Source organism: Nicotiana attenuata, unplaced genomic scaffold (genome assembly GCF_001879085.1).
Source record: "Nicotiana attenuata strain UT unplaced genomic scaffold, NIATTr2, whole genome shotgun sequence".
Classification (NCBI taxonomy): Eukaryota; Viridiplantae; Streptophyta; class Magnoliopsida; order Solanales; family Solanaceae; genus Nicotiana; species Nicotiana attenuata.
This window is the reverse complement of record NW_017675578.1, coordinates 14,188-20,874: the sequence shown is the minus strand read 5'-3', so window position 1 is coordinate 20,874 and position 6,687 is coordinate 14,188.

Genomic DNA, 6,687 nt, shown 5'->3' with positions numbered 1-6,687 from the left:
CACAGAAGCATCCCTGCGGCAAACTGAAATAATACCTGTAATCACCGCATCTGAAGTAACCGCATCAGGCCTAGCTGGAAGTGCATAGAAGCGGGCCTGGCCACCACCGGATGGACCTTCCCCTCTGGGGCGACCCCTAGATGACTGTCCTCCACCCCTAGCTGGCTGGGTAGGTTGTGAAGCGATTGGAGCTGAAGTCGGGGGCTGACCCCTCTGCTGAGATGAACCCCCAAGGCAACGAGGACACTGCCTCCACATATGACCCATCTCTCTACACTCATAGCAACTCCCGGGTGCTGGAGACGGGGACTGAAAGGAACCCCTAGCACCGGAATGACTAGCTGATACACCTGGCGTAGAAGGATCCTGAACTGATGGAGCACGCGACGAACCCTGGGCTGGAAGTGCACTGAGTGAGGAATGACCTTGCTTTGAACCGTGAGAACCATGGCCTGATGATGCCCCACGATAACTTGGACGAGCTGACTAAGCATGCCTGAACTGACAGCCTCTATCGTGCTGATACTGGCCCCTTGAAGGAGCGCCCCCAAAACTACCATGACCTCGAGGCATCTTGGCCTCCCTCTCCTCATGCTCCTGGCGACGAACTGACTCAAGCTCACGAGCAATATGCACAACCTCCTCAAATGTATCACCTGACACTCTCTCCCTAGTCATGAGAACCCGAAGCTGGTAGGTGAGGCCATCAACAAACCTCTTGATCCTCTCTCTCCATAGCAACCAGCCAAATAGCATGTCGAGCCAACTCTGAGAACCTCATCTCGTACTGAGTAACAGCCATCTCCCCCTATCGTAACTGCTCGAACTGCCTACGCAGCTCCTCCCTGCGGGACTGTGGAACATACTTCTCCAAAAATAGAGCGGAGAACTGTTGCCAAGTAAGAGACGCCGAACCAACAGTCATACGCCTCTCATATGCCTCCCACCAAGTGAAGGCAGCTTCGCTAAACTGAAAGGTCGTGAATGCAACCCCGCTGGTCTCTAGAATACCCGCGGTGCGAAGAATCCTCTAACATCTGTCTAAGAAACCCTGGACATCCTCGCCCTCTGTGCCACTGAAAGTACGAGGCTGGAGTCTGCCAAACCTCTCCAATCTATGTTGCTCGTCCTCTAGCATAACTGGAGCTACGTAACCCTGAGCAGCTACCACCGGCTGGGCTAGTGGTGCCTCCGGTGTCTGCAATCCCTGAACCACCTGATCAGGCGTGTGGGCGGCGGGAGTCTGAGGGCCTCCCCCTGCCTGAGAAGTGGCTCCGGCAGTAGAGACCGCGACCGCCTGAGCAAGACCCGTACATATTGTCAAAATTAGGGCCAATGTCTCCTGAAGACCCGGAATCATAATGGGCACAGCTGGTGCTTGAGCTGGTGCTGCTGGAGCGTCCACAACTGGGACCTGATCCTAAACTGGGGCGGCTGGTGGATCTGCAGGTGCTGCCACAGCTGCTGTGTGGGCTGCACCTCTGCCCCTACCATAGCCTCGACCGCGTCAGCGACCTCTAGTGGCTCCAACTGGTGGTACGGGTGGTCGTCCATCCTGACCGGTCGCTCGTGTCCTCACCATATGTGACAGAATAGAATAACAGAAGTTTAGTACTCGGATCAATAGATTCGCATGACAGGAATTTCAAGAGTATAGAATTTTCCTAAAGGTTCTGCAGCCTCTCGAGGATAACTACAGACGTCTCCATACCGATCCGCAAGACTCTACTAAACTTGTCATGACTCGTGAGAACTATGTAACCTAGGCTCTGATACCAACTTGTCACGACACTAAACCCGGACCCGGTCGTGATGGCGCCTCTCGTGAAGACAAGGCCAGCCGACACACTTCTAATTTATTTTAAGCAATTAAAAATAATAAACATTAAGTCTTTAACAGAATAAAATCCCAAAATAAGGTAAACAATAAAGTTTGCGGAATAACAACACAGCCCGACATCGGGGTATCACCAGTCATGAGCATCTAAAATAATACAACAAGTCTGAAAGTCCACTCCACTACTACATAATTGAAACAGAAGGAAATAAGATAGAGGGAGAATACACTAGGCTGCGAATCGCCGGGCAGCTACCTAGGGAATCTTCGGAAATCTGCTGGACAGCTCTCAACCCTCACTAGCAGCACCTGTAGCGCCCGAATCTGCACACAGGGGTGCAGGGAGTAAAGTGAGTACTCCAACTCAGTGAGTAATAACAATAAATGAAGTCTGAGCAATATAAAATCACGTTAAACACAATAATAAGCTATAAGAGGCAGAACAAAATCAGTAAACACAATTAAACAGTGAAATCTCATGAAACACCATTTAAGCAGTTAAACAAATAGAGGGAAAAACAGCTAGAAAAGGTAACACGTAAGAACTGCCCCTCAGGCACAGTAACAACAGAATCAGCCCCTCGGGCAACATCACAGAACAATACCAGCCCATCAGGCTATATCTCATATCACAATGGGTACCCGAGCTCACTGGGGGTGTACAGACTCCTGGAGGGGCCCCTTACGGCCCAAGCGCAATAACAAGCCATCTCGTGGCATAATCAAACAAGCTCTCGGCCTCATATCAATCACAAGCCACCTCGTGGCGTACAATCTCAGGCCCTCGGCCTCATTATCGTACTCAGTATATCTCTGTTGTGACATGCATCCCGACCCAAAAGTATCCTCACAATATAGGAATCTTTTAAGCCCCTTGGGCAACAGTAAAACATGAAGCTCAGCTTAAAACATCTTTAAAAAAATCATTTAAGGTGTTTAAAACAGAATAACATGGCTGAGTTTTGAAAACAGTAAGATGTGGCATGACTGAGCGCAAGTATAAAGTCAAACAGTGAGGAAAATATTAGTAAAAATCCCCTAAGGGTCCAAACAGTTGGCACGAAGCCCAAATATGGCATTTAGCCCAAAACATGACAATATCAAACAATTTGCTATGAAATACGCAGTAAAACAGTCATTCGGGATGGATTAAGTCACATTCCCCAACGGTGCACGACCCTACGCTCGTCATCTAGCGTGTGTGTCACCTCAACATAGCCAAACGCTGTGTTATCCGGGGTTTCATACCCTCAGGACAACATTTAAAATCATTACTCACCTCAATCCGGCCCAAACTCTAGCTCGCGATGCCTTTGCCCCTCAAATCGACCTCCGGATGCTCCAAATCTATCCAAAACTAGAACATAACCATCAAAATATGCTAAAGGGACAAAGCCCACTCGAAAACAATCAAAAAACAACGAAATTCCCGAAACTACCAAAACCCGACCCCCGGGCCCACGTCTCGAAATTCGATAAATTTTGCATCATTGGATTCCTTATCTTCCCACGAGTTCATACATATCAAAAGTTCCAAAATCTGACCACAAATGGCCCCTCAAAACCTCAAGTCTAGGTCTCCATTGCTAAGCCCTAGTTTTCCCCAATTCTAACCCTTAAATTCCATTAATTTCAGCCCTAATCCGCGAATTAATACAAATAGGAACGAGTTTTTCGGTCCAAAATCCTTACTTCAATGAGTTCCCCTCGAAATCCTTCTTCAAATCGTCTCAAAAGCTCCAAGAACCGACTAAAAATGGTGGAATAGTTCTGAAAATCGCGAAGGAAATAACTTATATGTTCTGGTCCAGGAATTTTGCATCTGCGACCAAATTCCTGCTTTTGCGGTACTGCATTTGCGGTCCTTGAACCGCTATTACGGTTTTCACTTCAGTCACCAATGTCCGCATCTGCGATGCTCACTCCGCACTTGCGCCATCACAGGTGCGGTCACCCAACCGCTTATGCGGTCACAACCTTCCTAGCCCTTTTCTGGTTCTGTGTCCTTTTTCTTCACATATGCGGCATCGCACCTGCGGTCCCCAATCAGCAGGTGCGGAAACAACAGAAGCAGAAAATCTGCAGCTTCACCAGAAACCCCAACTCCCCGTCAACCATCCGAAATCACCCCGAGGCCCCCGGGACCTCAACCAAAAGCACCAACAAGACTTATACTACCATTCAAACTTATACCAACCCTCAAAACACCTCAAACAACATCAAAACCACCAAAACACATCGAATTCAAGCCTACGGTTCTAAAATCTTCCGAATTCCGCTTTTGATCAAAAAGTATACCAAACCACGTCCGAATGACCTGAAATTTTGCACACACATCCCAAATGACATAACAGAGCTACTGCAACTTTCAGAATTCCATTCCGACCCCTATATCAAAATCTCACCTATCAACCGGAGAACGCAAAAAACTCAATTTCGCCAATTCAAGCCTAAATCTACTCCGGACCTCCAAAACACATTTCGATTATGCTCCTAAGTCCCAAATCATCTCCCAAAGCTATCCAAACCATCGGAACTCACATCCGAGCCCTATAACATATAAGTCAACATCCAGTTGACTTTTCCAACTTAAGCTTTCTTAAAAGAGACTAAGTGTCTCAAACCTTCTCAAGGCCTTTCCAAACCCGAGCCAACCAACCCGATCACCTATAGAACCGACAAAAAAAGCAAGTAGAAGCAGAAATGGGGGAACGGAGCGGTAACTCATGATCGACCGGCCGGGTCGTTACACTTTCTTTGCTGATTTTTTGGTGTAAAATAATTACGAAAATGTCATTTTTATCCCTTAAATTTTCAGAGTTCATTTAAAACTTCAAAACAACATATCTCCTTCATTATAAGGTCAAATGGAGTGATTCAAAAGTCTAACTTGACTGAAATTTAACAAGAAATCCATTGGAGGCATCAAAAGTGAGATTCGAGATCATTGGGCACATGAAACGAGGAAGAACAATTGGGCAAAAATATTTAATATTGAGGGTGTGTTCATTTGGTCATATTTTGAGTTGGGGAGCTCAGATTTGGGCAATTTTTGAGACGATTTATACTATGGATGGGGTTAAATATTCTCTACTCGATTTCGGTTATATTTTGTGAATCTATCTTCGTTTTTGGTAATTGGATTGTGAATTTTAAAGAGAAAATTGGGAAGTTTTGTACAATGTTTCATAGAGTGAATTTTGAGTTTTGAGCATCGATTCAGAGTCGGATTTGGGGTGAAACTAGTAAGTTAGAATCGTAATTGAATGGATTGTTGGAATTTATGAGTTTTGTCGGGTTTCGAGGTGCGGGCCTGGGTTTGGCTTTTGTTGAGTTTGAGTATTTGATTAAAGATTCGTCTTTATCATTTGGGTTTGCCTCCTATAGCATTATTGATGATTTTGAGTTGCTTTTGGCTAGTTTCGAGCCATTCAGCGGATGATTTGAGCAGGATGGCACTTCTAGTTTATCGATTTGGCTTGATTGAGGTACGTGTCTGGCTTAACTTTGTTGAGGAAATTTTTCCTACTAATTGCCATTATTTGCTACGTGCAGGGGCGATACATATATGAGGTGATTGGCGTATATGCATGTGCCAGGGTTAATCATGCTCGGGGATAAATTATACTATTAACTGCGCCTTGTAGAATTATGTGACCTTCTTGCTTCATGTCTTACTTGAATTCTAGATTACTAAGAATATGGAAAATAATGCTAGAAACGAAGATCTAGTATATTATAACTTGATGAAAATTTGACGGAATTTTGAGAAACATTGATGTGTCTAATTCGGTCATCATTATGCTTAATCACTAATACAATGCTACGACCATTATTCTTGAGATGTTAGATTCTATACTGAGTTGTAGATCATTTTTTAGATTTATTAAAATACTTGAACAATAAGGTTTGTGAGGATTTATTGAACTATTGTTGGCTTGAAAGTTGTGATTGAGGTTCATTTGGAATATTCGTTTAACCACTCTACTTGTTGATATTTACGCTTCCTACCTTGCTTGTCATTGATATACATATGCTTGGTGAGGATGAGTGTAAAGCACAAAAGGTGATGCCGTGTCATTGCATATATGTTATCATGTGAGAGAGAGTGTAAAGCACGAAGGGTGATGTCGTGCCATTTCATATATTTATCATGTGAAGAAAAGTGTAAAGCACGAAGGGTGATGCCATGCCATTTCATTTGAGAGTAAAAGCACAAAGGGTGATTCCGTGTTATTTCATTTATATTACCATGTTTTTGTATTATCACGACTTCATGGCACGAAGGGTGTTTCCGTGCAGGCGAGGACGAGGGACATGCCTTATGTTGTGATATCTTTTCCTTGTGTGTACATTCATGCCTTTACCTGGAGTTATTACTGTTGCACCTATGTTATCTACGTGACTTCTCGTTTTCGTTATGTCTTTGTCCTCTATCTCGATTGTTGGTGTGTTGTCCATGCCTTCTATCTGTTTAACTGCAAATATCATGTCTTCCTTCTTGCTGTTATATCCACATCCATGTCATTTCTATTTAGTTGTACTTTAGTATAAGCCTTCTACCATGTTAGTCATTCATGCCTCTATTTTTTAGCTTATAAAGATCATGTTTTTCGTTTTTATTTGTTATATCTACATCTATGCCTTCTACCATGCTAGTTAGGTAAAATTATGTTCTTCTTTCCTAATTAATGTCATTACTCATATGCCTCCTACCTAGTCCATTTCTGTCGTCCATATGTACTGCCTCGTACATTGTTGTTACTTGTAAATTTCCTACTTTGTCTTTACTGCTATCGGCATTTCTTTCACTTGGTTGGTACTGTTATATGTATATTTGGTGAGGATGA